Source organism: Oncorhynchus masou, unplaced genomic scaffold (assembly GCF_036934945.1).
Source record: "Oncorhynchus masou masou isolate Uvic2021 unplaced genomic scaffold, UVic_Omas_1.1 unplaced_scaffold_3061, whole genome shotgun sequence".
NCBI lineage: Eukaryota > Metazoa > Chordata > Actinopteri > Salmoniformes > Salmonidae > Oncorhynchus > Oncorhynchus masou.
Genome location: NW_027009479.1, coordinates 3,250 through 22,759, shown reverse-complemented (window position 1 = coordinate 22,759; position 19,510 = coordinate 3,250). Strand labels below are relative to the sequence as shown.

Sequence of the window (19,510 nt, the reverse complement as noted above, 5' to 3'; positions counted from 1 at the left end):
AAACAAGCCTAGCAATTGACTAGCCACGGACCCCAAGTCTTTGTCATCTGAAAGCCTGTGACAGAGGCCAGCAGCTGACTGACTGATACTTATTCAAGCTAAGATAGTGATTCAGCAGAGGAGCCTCCATGATATCAGGTCAGCCAGCAAGTTAATCAGAAGTTTATTGTTCCATATCACCAGTATTTTGTGCTTGCTAGATATTTAAATAATGACGATAAATAGAGCTGTGTGAAGATAAATATGTACAGCCGTATGTCTGTACATGCATATAACCCTGACCCCATAAAACAGCAGTTAAACCAGAAGTCCATTTTATTCACATGATCGATGAGAGAACTCTCATGGAACGATTCCTGCTCATACATCAAGACCTTAAAATATTGTCCCCCAAAAATAAACACGGTCTGTTTTGTTGTGCGAGTCTGCTGGTATGTTTATGTTGCACATCTGTTTCATTCCATACCAATGACAAGTGTGTTTTAAAGTGGATTTTTCTAGCATGTCTAAAAGCTTTTAACATAGCAGTAAAGTGTAAAAAAAAAAAAAAAAAAAAAAAAAAACGAGATCTATGGGACAGACACGTAAGATGACCGGTCAATTCCAGCTCTGCAGTAAGTACAGCTACTGAGGTGCAGGCGTTTGTCCGACTCAGTGGGCTGTACTTACTGCTGCTATTGTATTGTTTGTGATATTGTTTAGTTCTTCTGCATTTCTTGATGAAAAATGGAAGTGAGTAGAGGAGGTCAGAGTCTCCCATCGACAATCCAGGTGACATATAGATAGCCTCTCAAATAGCACCCTATTCCCTATTTAGTGGACTACTTTTGACCAAGGCCCATAGGGTAGTACACTATATAGGGAATAGGTTGCCATTTGGGACGTACAGTACACATGGTCCCAAGTCTTTCCAACTCCTTTGGTCATTGTCTCATGAGGAGTTGATCTGCATAAACTAGTCCCATACACTGGGAATAGGCTAGGAGAGATTATGGAAGGACAAGGAAAGGTTAAAGTGCATGGGGGAAGCTTCCAGCTCGTCACGTTGACTCCACAGTCATATCCTGACCAACATGACGGACTGTGGACCACTCAGGAGAGAGGAGAGAGCAGGGTACAGGCTGAACCAGGGAATGGATCGAGATAAGAAACACACCTCTGTATTTTCTTATATAAAACAAGATTCACAATAATAATGTCTGGGGATAAAATCATGGTTAGGAGCAGTTGGGGAGAGACAGTGGATGAGGGTATTGGCAAACATCTACTTGATAGGTGGACCCAAGTGTCAATCAATCAAAGAGGAGAAACCAATCATCTTCCTACTCTGTCAGTGAGAGGCAGGGAGTGGTTGGAAAAGCACCAGTAAGAAGCAGCAAAACCCCATGCAGACAGACATGCTCTAACTTCACTCCCACCCACAGCCTTAATAAACCGTCTCTGTTTCATAGAGAGTAGACTCTGGCCGAGAGAAAAAGAAAGCTGGGGCAGGAATTACTGTAACAGGATGGCTAAACCAAGTCCAAGCCCATCCACCAATGCTACTCCTGCCCTGCCAATCTGTCCCACTGCCAGATGAGTGAGTGTGTGAGGTCCATTCTTGGGAGAAGTAGTCCACCCCCCAGCCCCCTCTCTGTGTCTAGCGCCTCCCTCTCAGAGCCTCTATACTTTAGCCTCTACCCCAGTGGACCCCCAGAGCCAGCCTCCACTTCAGTGGACCCCCAGAGCCAGCCTCCACTCCAGTGGACCCCCAGAGCCAGCCTCCACTCCAGTGGACCCCAGAGCCAGCTTCCACTCCAGTGGACCCCCATAGCCAGCCTCCACCCCAGTGTGAATGGGGCCTGGGCCCTCCTCACATGTTATAGGCCACGTAGATGGGGTCCAGCTGGTCGGCCAGGAACGAGTCCCGGAGGTGCATCCTCTGCTTCTCTCCCCGTGAGTTGATGGGGATGACCCCCGGGTCAACAACAACCACCACGCCCACAATCAGGTGGTGCTCCTCCAGAACCACGTTGGTCACCAGAGGCACCAAGTCCAGGGCCTCCTGCTCCGACCCGGCCAGCTCTGCCACTACTACCAGGAGGTTGGTCCACGTGAACACAGCACTGTGGAGAGAGAGAGACAGCCACCCATCAAGTTAACATTCAGGGGTACACAGCAGATATAGAGAATGACCAGCACCAACAGTCAGTCACTCATCAAGTTCAACATTCAACTGGTACAGTGGGGACGGTGCTGTGTACCCTTCCCGTTCTTTCTCAACACCAAGGAAACCAAACATGTGGGTTTATACTAGATACAGTATATGTCAATGTCAAACACAGTTCTGGTACAGACTACAAAACAGTCACATCAGGTTACAATACACCTAGTGAAGCATGCATGTACTGTGTGTGTCTGAGCAGACAACAGTATCTCACCTCTCAGCGATGCTGCGGTGTGCCCGGGACACAGAGGTCTCGATGTCGATGGGGTGGTAGCGAAGCCCTCTGAGCTCCAACGTCTCATCCAGCTGGCCCACCACAAACAGAGCGTCATGACGATCTGAAGGGAAGGCAGGCAGATGGATCAGGAGTGAAAATAGATTTGTCATCAATACAGACCGCTTAGAAACCCAACACCCATGATGCTGCTTTTATCTCAATATCAAATCATGTCTGGGTAACAATTAAGTACCTTCATGTGATTGCTTTCAATTAAAATGGTTAAAAAAAATAGCTTCATAGTAAAGAGCAATTTTGCTAGGACTGTCTGGGAGGGGTCTGAGTTTGGAACTCTTTCTTATTGGTCTATTAACCAATTTACCGCCTAGTGATGTCACCAGGCAGGCCAAAGCTCCATCCCACCAAACCAGGCTGAAATTTCAGGCAATATTTTCAAACAGCTCTTACACTAAAAGGGTATTATCATAATTATCACAGTATTATTTCAACCTCATCCACTGCACCTACCTGGTGTGTGACAATAAAATAAAATACATTTACAAAAAACAGAAAAATAACATTTTTGACTGCACTGGGCCTTTAAAAAGGCACAATCAAATCAAAATGTATGCGTCACATGTGCCAAATACAACAGGTACCTTACAGTGAAATGCTTCCTTAAAAGCCCTTAGCAAACAACGCAGTTAAAAAAAATACCACAAAAAAATAAATAATAATAATTAAAGAGCAGCAGTAAAATAACAATAGCGAGGGGGTACCGGTACAGAGTCAATGTGCGGGGGCACCGGTGTCAAGGTATGTACATGTAGGTAGAGTTATTAAAATGACTATGCATAGATAATAACAGTTGCGTAGAAGGGGGGCAATGCAAATAGTCTGAGTAGCCATTTGATTAGAATTTCAGCAGTCTTATGGCTTGGGGGTAGATGCCTCTTGGACCTAGACTTGGCGCTTTGGTACTGCTTGCCGTGCGGTAGCAGAGAGAACAGTCTACGACTAGGGCGGTTGGAGTCTTTGACAATGTTTAGTGCCTTCCTCTGACCACAGCCTGATATAGAGGTCCTGGATGGCAGGAAGCTTGGCCCGGTGACTGGGCCGTACGCACTACCCTCTATCCTTGCGGTCGGAGGCCGAGCAGTTGCCATACCAGGCAGTGATGCAACCCGTCAGGATGCTCTCGATGGTGCGGCTGTTAAACCTTTTGAGGATCTGAGGACACGAATAGGTTTTGTTGTTCCCTCTTCACGACTGTCTTGGTGTGCTTGGACCATGTTAGTTTGTTGGTGAGGTGAACACCAAGGAACTTGAAGCTCTCAAGCTGCTCCACTACAGCCCCGTTGATGAGAATGGGGCGTGCTCGGTCCTCTCTTTCCTGTAGTCCACAATCATCTCCTTTGTCTTGATCACGTTGAGGGAGAGGTTGTTGTCCTGGCACCACACGGCCAGGTCTCTGACCTCCTCCCTATAGGCTGTCTTGTTGTTGTCGGTGATCAGACATACCACTGTTGTCATTGGCAAACTTAATGATGGTGTTGGAGTCGTGCCAGGCCGTGCAGTCATGAGTGAACAGGGAGCACAGGAGGGGACTGAGCACGCACCCGGGGGGCCCCGTGTTGAGGATCAGCGTAGCGGATGTGTTGTTACCTACCCTTACCATCTGGGAGCAGCCCGTCAGGAAGTCCAGGATCCAGTTGCAGAGGGAGGTGTTTAGTCCCAGGGTCCTTAGCTTAGTGATGAGCTTTGAGGGCACTATGGTGTTGAACGATGAGCTGTAGTCAATGAATAGCAATTCTCACATCAATGTTCCTTTAGTCCCGGTGTGAAAAGGCAGTGTGGAGTGCAATAGAGATTGCATCATCTGTGGATCTGTTGGGGTGGTCTGCAAATTGGAGTGGGTCTAGGGTTTCTGGGATGATGGTGTTGATGTGAGCCATGACCAGCCTTTCATGGCTACAGATGTGAGTGTTACGGGTCGGTAGTAATTTAGGCAGGTTATCTTACGTGTTCTTGGGCACAGGGACTATGGTGTTCTGCTTGAAACATGTTGATATTACAGACTCAGACAGGGAGAGGTTGAAAATGTCAGTGAAGACACTTGCCAGTTGGTCAGCGTATACTCAGAGTACACGTCCTGGTAATCCGTCTGGAGCTGTGGCCTTGTGAATGTTGACCTGTTTAAAGGTCTTACTCACAACGGCTGCGGAAAGCGTGATCACAGTCGTCCGGAACAGCTGATGCTGCCATGCATGTTCCAGTGTTACTTGCCTGGAAGGGAGCATAGAAGTTATTTAGCTTATCTGGTAGGTTTGCGTCACCGGGCAGCTCGTGGCTGTGCTTGCCTTTGAAGTCTGTAATAGTTTGCAAGGCCTGCCACATCCGACGAGCGTAGTATGATTCGATCTTAGTCATGTATTGACGTTTTGCCTGTTTGATGGTTTGTCAGAGGGCATTGCGAGATTTCTTATAAGCTTCCGGGTTAGAGTCCCGCTCCTTGAAAGCAGCAGCTCTACACTTTATCTCAGTGCAACTTTTGCCTGTAATCCATGGCTTTTGGTTGGGGAATGTACGTACAGTCATTGGGGACACTTATTGATGATGCCTGTGACTGATGTGGTGTACTCCTCAATGCCATCGGAAAGAATCCCGGAACATATTCCAGTCTGTGATAGCAAAACAGTCCTGTAGTTTAGCATAGACCAAACTACCCCTTTCAACCTGCATAAATTACATTTGGTGAGATGATCTTAAAACAGAATGAACATGCCTTGTACGACTAAGACAAGTCTTCAGATTGGTTTGGTGTAGCAACTAGTGGGGGGTGAGAATGGCCACACCCCAAGAAAGATATGACTTGAGAGAGTCCATAACATGCTAAATGCTAGGATGGTTACATTAGAAGGGTCTCTAACCTCCGGTGGACCCCAGTAGCTCGGTCCTCTTGACAAAGCCCAGGTATCCCGTCCTGGCCCACAGGGTGTGGGGCTCCCCGAAGCTCAGCCTCGTGTTGAAGTGGTCCGCCTGCAAGCTCTCCTCTCCATAGATGGTGTAGTAGCCACTGGAACTGTGGGGACTCTGAACCCAGATCTAAACAGAGAGTGAGAGGGCTTCATTATCCTCTACATCAGGGATGGGAAACAGGTGGCCCTCCTTTTGAAGGCCATCTGATCAATTCCACACAAAAAACACACACACACACACACACATTATATATAGATAAAGATATATATTATATATATATACACACATATATACATATACACACACACACAGTTGAAGTCGTTACTCCAGCCAAATACATTTAAACAATTACGTTTTTCACAATTCCTGACATTTAATCCTAGTAAACATTCCCTGTTTTAGGTCAGTTAGGATCACCACTTTATTTTAAGAATGTGAAATGTCAGAATAATAGTAGGGAGAATTATTTTTTCAGCTTTTATTTCTTTCATCCCATTCCCAGTGGGTCAGAAGTTTACATACACTCAATTAGTATTTGGTAGCATTGCCTTAATTGTTTCACTTGGGTCAAACATTTTGGGTGGCCTTCCACAAGCTTCCCACAATAAGTTGGGTGAATTTTGGCCCATTACTCCTAACAGAGCTGGTGTAACTGAGTCAGGTTTGTAGGCCTCCTTGCTCGCACACGCTTTTCAGTTCTGCCCACACATTTTCTATAGGATTTAGGTCAGGGCTTTGTGATGGCCACTCCCAATACCTTGACTTTGTTGTCCTTAAGCCATTTTGCCACAACTTTGGAAGTATGCTTGGGGTCATTGTCCATTTGGAAGACCCATTTGTGACCAAGCTTTAACTTCCCGACTGATGTCTTGAGATGTTGCTTCAATATATCCACATCATTTTCCTTCCTCATGATGCCATCTATTTTGTGAAGTACACCAGTCCCTCCTGCAGCAAAGCACCCCCATAACATGATGTTTCCACGCCTGTGCTTCACGGTTGGAATGGTTTTCTTCAGCTTGCAAGCCTACCCATTTTTCCTCCAAACATAACGATGGTCATTATGGCCAAACAGTTCTATTTTTGTTTCATCATACCAGAGGACATTTCTCCAAAAGTACAATCTTTGTCCCCATGTGCAGTTGCAAACCGTAGTCTGGCGTTTTTATGGCGGTTTTGGAGCAGTGGCTTCTTTCTTGCTGAGCGGCCTTTCAGGTTATGTCGATATAGGACTCGTTTTACTGTGGTTATAGATACTTTTGTACCTGTTTCCTCCAGCATGTTCACAAGGTCCTTTGCTGTTGTTCTGGGATTGATTGCACTTTTGCACCAAAGTACGTTCATCTCTAGGAGACAGAACGCATCCCCTTCCTGAACGGTATGACGGCTGCATGGTCCCATGGTGTTTATACTTGCGTACTATTGTTTGTGCAGATGAACGTGGCACCTTCAGCCGTTTGGAAATGGCTCCCAAGGATCAACCAGACTTGTGGAGGTATACCATTTTTTTTCTGGCTGATTTCTTTTGATTTTCCCATGATGTCAAGCAAAGAGGCACTGAATTTGAAGGTAGGCCTTGAAATACATCCACAGGTACACCTCCAATTGACTCAAATTATGTAAATTAGCCTATGACATAATTTTCTGGAATTTTCCAAGCTGTTTAAAGGCACAGTCAACTTAGTGTATGTAAACTTCTGACCCAATGGAATTGTGATAGATTATTTCACTTAACTCAATGTGTCTAAACAATTGTTGGAAAAATTACTTGTGTCAAGCGCAAAGTAGATGTCCTAACCGACTTGCCAAAACTATAGTTTGTTAACAAGAAATTTGTGGAGTGGTTGAAAAACGAGTTTTAATGACTCCAACCTAAGTGTATGTAAACTTCCGACTTCAACTGCATATATATTTATTTATAAAAATAATAAAATCATAATTTAGCCGGGGTCTCAATTTACTGTTGAGAATTAGGATAGTAGAATACACCAGGTGCAATTTCAACATTTGTTTGTGCATCAGCAGTTTTTCTCTTATGTCAGTGACGGTCAATTAACCCAAGTTCACTAACACTGGTTTGTGTCAAGAACTGCAACGCTGCTGGATATTTCACACTCAACAGTTTCCTGTGTGAATCAAGAATGGTCCACCACACAAAGGACATCCAGCCAACTTGACACAACTGTGGGAAGCATTGGAGTCAACATGAGCCAACATCCCTGTGGAACGCTTTCAACACCTTGTAGAGTCCATGCGCCGACAAATTGAGGCTGTTCTGAGGGCAAAAATGTGTGTGTGTGTTAGGAAGGTGTTCCTAATGTTTAGTATACTCAGTATATATAGTAACCAGGGGCTCTGAGCCCAGATCTGAAGAACACAAGAGATGGTCATTAACCAGCGAGGTAAGATAGAAAAATAAGTGATAGTGAAAGAGAAATATATTGACTAGGTTGTAGTAGAACAAGGTGATGGGGTTAAATTATTGTAGGAGAAAGAGAAGAAACTCTGAAGTCTTCGCTACAATACTCTCACAGCAAACCCCTTTCAACTTGACCATACACCCCCACCACCTGTTCCTCTGTGGTGTCTGCATACTCACCTCTCCTAGATGCGAGTCCCCAACGGACCCCTGGTCTCTGGGTTCACGATGATCACCTTCACCCCTGGAAGAATCTGCAGACAGGGAGATCAGGTTTAGTAGACAACCCCATGGACACAAGAGGAAGTTTCATTGGAGAAGCAAGAGGTCAAGAGGTCAAAACACAGTCTAAAGGCGTCCACACACACACACAGGTTTGGTTTGCTCCCTGCAGAACTTTGCTAGGTGAAGCGACCGTCTGTGCTCTCATACTCCCTAAAGACCTTTGTTTCAAACACGAGAAAAAAGCAGCAACATCACTGTTGTTCATCCCTTTTCAGTCATCATGGCAACAACATAGCCAGAAACACATCCTCAAAATAGTCAGAATTCATCTAAGATAAATCATGAAATCTGTCATTTTGACGTTTTTGCAGAGGAGGTCCGAGCCACACAATTGTACATCTAACTGAGATGTTTTACTTCAGATACCGAACTTTTAACTTGCCTCAAGAAAATAAACGTGTGCACGAACAGCCAAGAAAATAAACGTGTGCACGAACAGCCAAGAAAATAAACGTGTGCACGAACAGCCAAGAAAATAAACGTGTGCACGAACAGCCAAGAAAATAAACGTGTGTGCACGAACAGCCAAGAAAATAAACGTGTGCACGAACAGCCAAGAAAATAAACGTGTGTGCACGAACAGCCAAGAAAATAAACGTGTGCACGAACAGCCAAGAAAATAAACGTGTGCACGAACAGCCAAGAAAATAAACGTGTGCACGAACAGCCAAGAAAAAAAACAAAACACAAAAAATGTCAAAACGTTACAAAAAAACACCAAAACGTCACAAAAAACAACAAAACATCACAAAATGTAATCATAATATATGTGCAAACAGTTTAGACTGGGAAGCATACAGTAAAGCTTTAGTCATCTCAGCGCCATGTACTTACAGTGCCTGACTCCATGAGGGGAAGACTCTGTGGGGCGCCTCGCTCCACCAACCTCACCCTGGAAAACACAGACAGACAGACTACATTCTCTGCAATGTATTGTACATGACCATGTGACCTGACCAGGAAAACCCTGGGTAAAACCTTAGTGATGTCCATTAGCTATCCTCACCTGTCATGGCGGAGGGACTTCATGTCTACATAGACAGTGGAGGGATCGGGTCCAGCTGTACCCTGGCAGAGAAACAGAAAGGGAACTTTGTGATCTAAAAAGTCCAAATGAGTCACCATCATTCTTAAGATCCAGCTGTGTGTGCGTATGCATGCATGCATGCATGCATGCATATTTTTGCGGCTCCCTGCATTTGTATGTGCGTGCGCTGGGGCCCACCTGCAAGCAGATGGCTAGGTTGACCCTGGATCCAAACGCTGTGCTGACAGCACGGGGGGAGAGGCCCAGGTCTTTAAACAGCTTGGAGAAGGACTGGGTCAGTGCCAGCCGGGGACGCTCCTCTGCTATGACCACACAGCTCCTCACACACGACAGGTTCACACCCCGCGCCTGCAGACACACAGGTTAATAATACACACAGGGTGGGGACTCCTAGACATTACACTTACCACCAGCCTCTTCTGGTGTGTATACAGGATACAGTTGACAGATGTTAGATTCTGGAATCAACACCTAGCAAGCTGTCTGTGTGTGTTCCTTACCTTGAGAGAGTCAGTCTGTGTGCCCAGGCCCTTGGTGCAGAGCTCCATGACAGAGTAGGAACAGAAGGTGTCTCTGATCTTGTACTGGCTCAGGGTGCTCAGCCACAGAGGCAAGGACAGCTCCAACTCCATAGGAGGGATCAGGATGGACTGGTGACCCGAGTACACACTACACACAATATTGGAACGTTCTCTAGTCATTACACAACCCAAAAAGCTGCTGTCACTTTTCTGCTCAATAGAGATCAGCCGCAGTGTCAACAACACTAGATTATAGAGCGACATAGGAGCGGCACAAGGATTATACAAAATGTATGTGAAAATATTGGCAGCCCAGCCGTGTGTCTCTTACCTGGAGAGGCACCACTGTACAAGCCCAGGCCGCAGTAGGGGTCCAGACAGATGGCTATTTGGCGTGAGGAGTAGAGCTCACACTGTAGCTTGATGGAGCGACACAGAGTACTGACCGCCGAGTGGGACATCTGACACACACACACACACACACACACCACAAAGAGACAGAGAGACGAGAAAAAAACCAGAGACAAGAGAGAGACAAACCAGAGAGAGAAAAACAGATAAAGAGACCGAGAAACAAGACGAGAGAAACCAGAGGGGAGATAGAGAAACAAGACGAGAGAAACCAGAGAGAGAGATAGAGAAACAAGGCGAGAGAAACCAGAGAGAGAGATAGAGAAACAAGGCAGAGAAACCAGAGAGAGAGATAGAGAAACAAGACGAGAGAAACCAGAGAGAGAGAGATAGAGAAACAAGACGAGAGAAACCAGAGAGAGATAGAGAAACAAGACGAGAGAAACCAGAGAGAGAGATAGAGAAACAAGACGAGAGAGAAACAAATATGCCTTTTAATATGCAAAAGAATGGCTGTGGGATCATTTCTCCTGAGATGGACATGCTACAATAGTGCCCTTACCTTGACCCCGTCCAGCATTCCTGTGGTGGACACACTGAAGTCCAGGTAGGCCAGCATCTCTGCTGTGGGGGGCTTGTAGAGCTGGGGACCGCCTCCTGGGAGGTCATCTAGAAAGGACACACAGAGAAAGGTAAACACCCTATGTGGTTCTGGTCCCTGTATAGTGGTATAGTGTACACTACCTTATGTGGTTCTGGTCCCTGTATAGTGTACACTACCCTATGTGGTTCTGGTCCCTGTATAGTGTACACTAACCTATGTGGTTCTGGTCCCTGTATAGTGAACACTACCTTATGTGGTTCTGGTCCTAAATAGTCCCCTATCATGTGAAAATAGCGTGTCTTGGGAGTCATCTGGGATTTGCCACAGTACCTGTGTCTATGATAGTGGGCCAGGTCTTGACGTTGACGCTGGCAGCAGCCTCTCTGGACCGGAGGATCCTCATAAGGGGCTGGGTGGTTAGGATACAGGCAGCTTTACTCACCTGCAACACACACACAGACAGGAATTTGATCCCCACCCCCACCAAAGATCATTTCAGCAGTTAGTAAAGTTTTCATAGTATAAATACACGTTTGTATATATTGAGGCAGAACATCTTTCATGAAGCGGTTATGTGAAAACGTCTTCGTGGCTTTAGTTGACTCACGTCGATGATCATGCGGACGGTGGGCAGGGTAGCAGCCAGGTTCTGGGGGTGAGGGGGTCGCACTGTTACAGGGATCAACCCAGCATACAGACAGCCATAGAAGGCAGCTATCAGATCAATGCCTGGGGAGAGGGAGGGAGGGAGGGAGAGAGGGACGGCGGGCGGGGCGGGGAGGGAGGGAAGGAGGGCGGGGGGGAGGGAAGGAGGGCGGGAGGGCGGGAGGGAGGGAGGGAGGGCGGGAGGGAGGGCGGGAGGGAGGGCGGGAGGGGAGGGAGGGCGGGAGGGAGGGCGGGAGGGCGGGAGGGAGGGAGTAAGAAGGGTGGGGAAGGAGACCGAGAGAGAGGGAGAGAAGAGAGGAGGACTGTTAACAATAGCATTTAACTGACTATTCTAAGGCAGAGATTGTATATGTGAGGATGGACAGTATCAGCAGCCTCGTGTGAAGTGTGTGTGTAGGTCATTCAACCCACCAGGGGGGTATAACAGCACTACGTTGTCCCCAGTGTTGAGGCCTCCTCTCTCCATCAGGGCTGAGGTTATCTTCTCTGCTCTCTTGTGCAGCTGAACACACGTGGCTGTGCACACTGCTGCCCCCTGGAGGACAGAGGTGGTAAGAGACACTGTACAGGTGCAATATACAGGAAGGCCTAGCAAGTGTGACCAACCAGGGTTCAAACCCTGGTCCTCTGCACAGCACAAGACAGTATTCGCCCACTCAGCTAAAGCCTAGGCTGGAGGCATTAGCTAGGGGAGCCAACACAACCTCCACAATCATATGTTAAAACGTATAAGAGCATAAGAAATGTGAGTAAAAATGGGAACATTTCTAGAGGTGTGACCATCCAACCTTAGCGTTGAGCAGCACATACAGGACGTGGTCAGGGTCACTCTGGGCTCTCCACTGTAGCGCTTCAGACAGGAACTGGTGCTGAAAGAGGGGAGAGTGTGGGTCAGGACTCTGAACTGGTGCTGAAAGAGGGGAGAGTGTGGGTCAGGACTCTGAACTGGTGCTGAAAGAGGGGAGAGTGTGGGTCAGGACTCTGAACTGGTGCTGAAAGAGGGGAGAGTGTGGGTCAGGACTCTGAACTGGTGCTGAAAGAGGGGAGAGTGTGGGTCAGGACTCTGAACTGGTGCTGAAAGAGGGGAGAGTGTGGGTCAGGACTCTGAACTGGTGCTGAAAGAGGAAGCCACCATTAAGGAGAGAAGAGAACCAAAGACTAGTGGACAGAAACAGGACGGTTGTGGAGGGAGTACAATAGCAGGCTTTAAGCACAGTAAAAACACACACACGTATAGTGAGGTTCTGTGTGTTTCGCTGTGTGACTGCACAGCCCATTCCCTCATTCAACAGATGTACACCATTGTTCTGCTCACGGTTACAGGGGGGCACACCATTGATCTGCTCATGGTTACAGGGGGACACACCATTGATCTGCTCACGGTTACAGGGGTGCACACCATTGATCTTCTCACGGTTACAGGGGTGCACACCATTGATCTGCTCACGGTTACAGGGGTGCACACCATTGATCTTCTCACGGTTACAGGGGTGCACACCATTGATCTTCTCACGGTTACAGGGGTGCACACCATTGATCTTCTCACGGTTACAGGGGTGCACACCATTCATCTGCTCACGGTTACAGGGGTGCACACCATTGATCTGCTCACGGTTACAGGGGGGCACACCATTGATCTGCTCACGGTTACAGGGGTGCACACCATTGATCTGCTCACGGTTACAGGGGGGCACACCATTGATCTGCTCACGGTTACAGGGGGGCACACCATTGATCTGCTCACGGTTACAGGGGTGCACACCATTGATCTGCTCACGGTTACAGTGGTGCAGACATAATACACAGTCACTGTCAAGCAGCACATCTGAGAGAAGCAGCCTTACTGGGGCAGGTATGTCTCCTAAACTCTTACCATCATGGTGGGCCACATACAGAGCTACATCGCCAGAGAGAAAGTAGAGACAGAACAAAGCTTCTGTTACACGTTTGTCATTAGGACTACGGTAAATAAGATGTAGAGACAGAACAAAGCTTCTGCTATACGTTTGTCATTAGGACTACGGTAAATAAGATGTAGAGACAGAACAAAGCTTCTGTTACACGTTTGTCATTAGGACTACGGTAAATAAGATGTAGAGACAGAACAAAGCTTCTGTTACACGTTTGTCATTAGGACTACGGTAAATAAGATGTAGAGACAGAACAAAGCTTCTGCTATACGTTTGTCATTAGGACTTAAATAAGATGTAGAGACAGAACAAAGCTTCTGCTATACGTTTGTCATTAGGACTACGGTAAATAAGATGTAGAGACAGAACAAAGCTTCTGCTATACGTTTGTCATTAGGACTACGGTAAATAAGATGTAGAGACAGAACAAAGCTTCTGCTATACGTTTGTCATTAGGACTACGGTAAATAAGATGAGTATTGAAGACAGACTGTAGAGCTGCTACTGGAGTGTTTGTTTTCAAACAGTAGGGCCGACACCTTGCTGGCTCAGCCCAGTACAGCTTGGCTCAGTGGGGTCTTACCTTCCTGACCAGACCCTCTTCCTCCACCACGCCCAGCTCTCTGCCTGCAGCCTGGGACATCCTGTTTCCTGCTACCAGGTTACCAACCATGATGGAGGCCGGGCCCACTCCAACTATAGTACGGAGAGGAGGGTTAGAGGTACACACCTACTACAGTGTCAAGGGTCACTGTGTCAGAGATATAGACAGTCATTATAGCCACACACACCTGGTTGTTTCTGCCGTGGTTTGGGCAGGTTGGTAACACAGGTGTGTGGACAGAGGAGGATGTTACAGGGGTGCAGGTTCCCCTCTAGGAAGTTCTGTTTGGTCTCAGAGATGTGGATCCCTCCCAGTGGTGTCTTGGGTAACGTGTTGGCTGGGACCAGGGCGAGGCAGTACAGACCCACCTGGTGGATACTGTCTATAGCCTGTCGAGGAAAACACATGATATACTGTTTATGTGATGCCAGTACTGTATGCACTGTTGTTCGGTGTGCTACCTATAACAGGGTAACGTGTTGGCTGGGACCAGGGCTGGGCAGTACAGACCCACCTGGTGGATAACGTCTATAGCCTATAGTAGACAGAACACACGTCATAGGGCCGGCTTACTGTTAAATCGGTGGCGTAAAGTACTGAAATAAAAATACTTTAAAGTATTACTTAAGTAGTTTTTGGGGTCTAAAGAAAATAATGTACTTTTACTCAATACATTTTCCCTGAGACCCAAAAGTACTCGTTACATTTTGACAGGAAAATGATCCAATTCACACACTTATCAAAAGAACATCCCTGGTTGTCCCTACTGCCTCTGGTCTGGTGGACTCACTAAACACAAACGCTTTGTTTGTAAATGGTGTCTGAGTGTTGGAGTTTGTCTGGTTTGCTTAATATAAGGAATTTGAAATGGTTTATACTTGTACCTTTGATACTTAAGTATATTTTAGCATCCCATTTACTTTAGATACTTTAGTACATTTAAAACCAAATACTTTTACTGAAGTAGTATTTTACTGAGTAACTTTCACTTGAGTCATTTTCTATTAAGGCATCTTTACTTTTACTCAAGTATGAAAATTGAGTACTTACCCCACCACTGCTGTTAACGTACTGTCGCCTAGATGTACTTCTACTATTAACTTAAAGCTGCAATATGTAACTTTTTGGGCGACCCAACCAAATTCACATAGAAATGTGAGTTATAGATCTGTCATTCTTATTGAAAGCAAGTCTAACTATTATGTGAGCTATTTCTATGCTTCTGTTTTGGAGTTTTGTTTTGGAGTTTTGTTTTGGAGTTTTGTTTTGTTTTGGAGTTTTGTTTTGGAGTTTTGTTTTGTTTTGGAGTTTTGTTTTGGAGTTTCGTTTTGGAGTTTCGTTTTGGAGTTTCGTTTTGGAGTTGTTGTTTTTTTACTTCAAAATGTTGAAAATACAATAGGGGCAGAACGACAGATTTGTACCTTGTCAGCTCAGGGTTTGAACTTGCAACCTTCCGGTTACTAGTCCAACACTCTAACCACTAGGCTACCCAGTTTGACAAGTGAAGATAAATGATAAATAGATGGAAGGATAGATAATACTAGGTACCTGTGATAGATATGAGACAATACGTATTATATCTTTAGTACGGAGGTAGATATATTTATAGAGGAGAGAACACACATAAAACATGTACCTGTAGTACTCTGCTCATCCACTGGAAACTGTCCTCTTCACTGGCATCTGGTCTTTGTTCTGCTACAATCACTATCCTCTCATCATAGAACACGGTCACTGAGAACACAGCGATCCTACACCAGGGAGAGAGTCAGTCAGCAATAACACAACCCACAATAACAACCTACTCTCACACTAGAGACCATCGTCACAGAGCACACAGTGATCCTCCTCCGGGAGAGGGACAAGACAGCACGGCACACTCTCACGCCTTAAGACCTCAGCGAAACAACACAGCAGAATGACTGTGGCACTCACCTGTTTTGACAGGCTCCACAGCCAAAGCTCTCTCACACCTTACCAACACAGCAAAACACCCCAGAAGGACAGCGCTCCTGACACACTCACCTCCCCCTGTACAGTTTTGACAGGCTCCACAGCCAAAGCTCTCTCACACCTTACCAACACAGCAAAACACCCCAGAAGGACAGCGCTCCTGACACACTCACCTCCCCCTGTAGACAGTTTTGACAGGCTCCACGGCCAAAGCTCTCTCACACCTTACCAACACAGCAAAACACCCCAGAAGGACAGCGCTCCTGACACACTCACCTCCCCCTGTAGACAGTTTTGACAGGCTCCACAGCCAAAGCTCTCTCACACCTTACCAACACAGCAAAACACCCCAGAAGGACAGCGCTCCTGACACACTCACCTCCCCCTGTAGACAGTTTTGACACGCTCCACGGCCAAAGCACTCTCACACCTTACCAACACAGCAAAACACCCCAGAAGGACAGCGTCCTGACACACTCACCTCCCCCTGTACAGTTTTGACAGGCTCCACAGCCAAGCACTCTCACACCTTACCAACACAGCAAAACACCCCAGAAGGACCAGCGCTCCTGACACACTCACCTCCCCCTGTAGACAGTTTTGACAGGCTCCACAGCCAAAGCTCTCTCACACCTTACCAACACAGCAAAACACCCCAGAAGGACAGCGCTCCTGACACACTCACCTCCCCTGTACAGTTTTGACAGGCTCCACAGCCAAAGCTCTCTCACACCTTACCAACACAGCAAAACACCCCAGAAGGACAGCGCTCCTGACACACTCACCTCCCCTGTAGACAGTTTTGACAGGCTCCACGGCCAAAGCTCTCTCACACCTTACCAACACAGCAAAACACCCCAGAAGGACAGCGCTCCTGACACACTCACCTCCCCCTGTAGACAGTTTTGACAGGCTCCACGGCCAGGGCTGTGGCCACCAAGTCATCAGCATTGTGTCGTCTACCACTGACCGTGAGGAGCCCCTCATTCTTCCCCACTACAAACACCAGACTTCCCTGTGGAGTTCGGGAGGAAATAGCAGAAGGTCACAAAGCAATGTCACCATTTATTTTCATTCTCTAGACATCAACAGACACGCCAGAACTCTATTCTACATTGACATGTTTTGTTGATATAAAGTAGTTGTGCATAGCTATAGACTGAATAGGTTAGGTAGGGCCTGAAACGACGGTCTATCTTACCGGCCCTACGAAGCCCAGCAGGCCAGTCCTAGTGAAGGGGATGTCTCCCATCGGAGCTCCTGCCTGGTTCACAGGAATCACCTGCAGAGACACAGAGGGACACACTTTCAGCTGTGGAGGTTACTGCATAATATATTACATAATGGTCATCCTTTCAACCAATCACAACAACACGTTTAACTGTCAACACAACTCCTCAACTCAGGTTAGAGAGATCAGCGTTGCAAAGGGAGGGTATATTACTGGAAACTTTAGAAGTTTACCAGTAATATACCAGAATGAACTGGCCCTTTTGGCCAGGTGTCGAATTATCTCTGGTCCTCTCTTGTAAAATATATGAAATAACTAAATAAGATACTGAACAAAATATAAACGCAACATGTAAAGTGTTGGTCCTATGTTTCTTGAGCGAAATAAAAGATACCAGAAATGTTCTATACACACAAAAGCTAAATTTCTAAAATTATGTGCACAAATTTGTTTACATCCCTGTTAGTGAACATTTTTCTATTTGCCAGGATAATATCAAGAAGCTGAATAAACAGCATGATCATTACACAGGTGCATATTGTGCGGAAATGAACGTGCAGTTTTGGTCACACAAATGCCACAGATGTTTCAAGTTGAGGGCATGCTATCTGCATGCTGAATGCAGGATTGTCCACCAGAACTGTTGCCAGATAATTGAAATCTCATTTCTCTACCATAAGCCACTTCCAACATTGTTTTAGAGAACTTGGCAGTACGTCCAACTGTCCTCGTTGTATGGAGTGTATGGAGTTGTGTGGGCGGCCGGTTTGCTGATATCAACGTTGTGAACAGAGTGCCCCGTGGTGCAATGGGGTTATGGTATGGGCAGGCATAAGCTATGGACAATTAACACAATTGCATTTTATCGATGGCAAATTGAATGCACTGAGATACCGTGACGAGATCCTGAGGCCCATTGTCGTGCCATTCATCCACCCCCATCACCTCATGTTTCAGCATGATAATGCACAGCCCCATGTCACAAGGATCTGTACACAATTCCTGGAAGCTGAAAAATGTCCTAGTTCTTCCATAGCCTGCATAATCACCGGACATGTCACCCATTGAGCATGTTTGGGATGCCCTGGATCGACGTGTACGACGCGTGTTGCAGTTCCTGCCAATATCCAGCAATCTCTTACACAGCCATTGGAGAGTAGGAGGACAGCATTCCACAGGCCACAATCAACAGCCTGATCAACTCTATGAAAGGGGATGTCACGCTGCCTGAGGCAAATGGTCACACCAGATACTGACTGGATTTCTGATCCAGTATCTGTGACCAACAGATGCATATCAGTATTCCCAGTCATGTGAAATCTATAGATTAGGGCCTCATTTATTTCAATTGATTGATTTCATTATATGAACTGTAACTCAGTAAAATCTTTGAAATTGTTGCATGTTGCGTTTATATTATTGTTCAGTATAGAATGAGAAAGCGGTAAAACATTACCCTAAATATAAAACATCAACATAGTGAATACCATTGGTGTTTAATATGAGGGTTTCAACATGAAATGTCCTTATATATATATATATATATATAAAACATTTTACACACTTTATTTTACTATGTCAATATATATTTGTTCTCAATGTTTTGGAAAAAAAAAATAATAATTGGAAGAGTTAATTGAAAATGATGCTAATTTTTAATTTGGCTATTTTCTCTTGAACCGAGTGGTCTATCCACTAGAAACTCATGGACAATATGGACATGGATAAAATCAAATAAATGAATACTATAATAGGAATATAAACATTATTCCAGCATAAAATGACCAAAGGTACCATAGATGTTCAATACATTTTCTGTTAATTAGCAAAATTACCAAAGATTCAGGTAACTTCTGTAAATTAAATGGTTGCTTGGCAACCTTAATTAGTAATAGAGACCATAGGTAACCATGACCACTGAATAAAACAATTGGGGTAGAGCTTTTAGAATTGTAATGCTCTGACAGAGGAGTCATGTTGATGGCTACATCCCAGTGTCAGTAGCACTACACTGAACAGAAATGCAGAAACCCGATGAGAGGGTTCAGTAAACAGTCCTCTCCTCACCTCGAAGGTGTTCTTGGTGACTCCAGGTAGACCGTAGTACAAGGTTCCTCCAGCCCTGGAGTTCAGCACTATCTCTCCGATCTCGTCGGTCTTACAGAGCTGCGGAGGCCCGTCTGGCTTCACAATACACATCAGAGCTGAAACACAAGATACTATGACATTAGGGCTAAAACACACATACTGTACATTAGAAACCAACTCCCAAAAGCATCTTTGGGTCCATGAAAAGTGCTGTATAAAATCAGCAGGGAGGAGGCACTACTACGTTAAATAGAATTGTTTTAAGAAGGTGAACCCAAGGATCTTTTTTGCCATTTGATTTTGAAGACAACTAGAAGTATTAAAAAATAAATAAATTTGATGAACATTTTTATTTGGCCTTAATTAATGCTATTTTCCCCATACAAAACACATTGAATAACAGATTCATGACATGGAACATCAGATAG

General features: G+C 45.8%; 1 pseudogene; it reads right to left on the bottom strand.

The window, feature by feature from the left end:
- Positions 1-550: 550 nt before the first annotated feature.
- Positions 551-19,198, bottom strand: LOC135534134 (disco-interacting protein 2 homolog B-A-like; annotated as a pseudogene).
- Between the last annotated feature and the right edge of the window lie 312 nt (positions 19,199-19,510).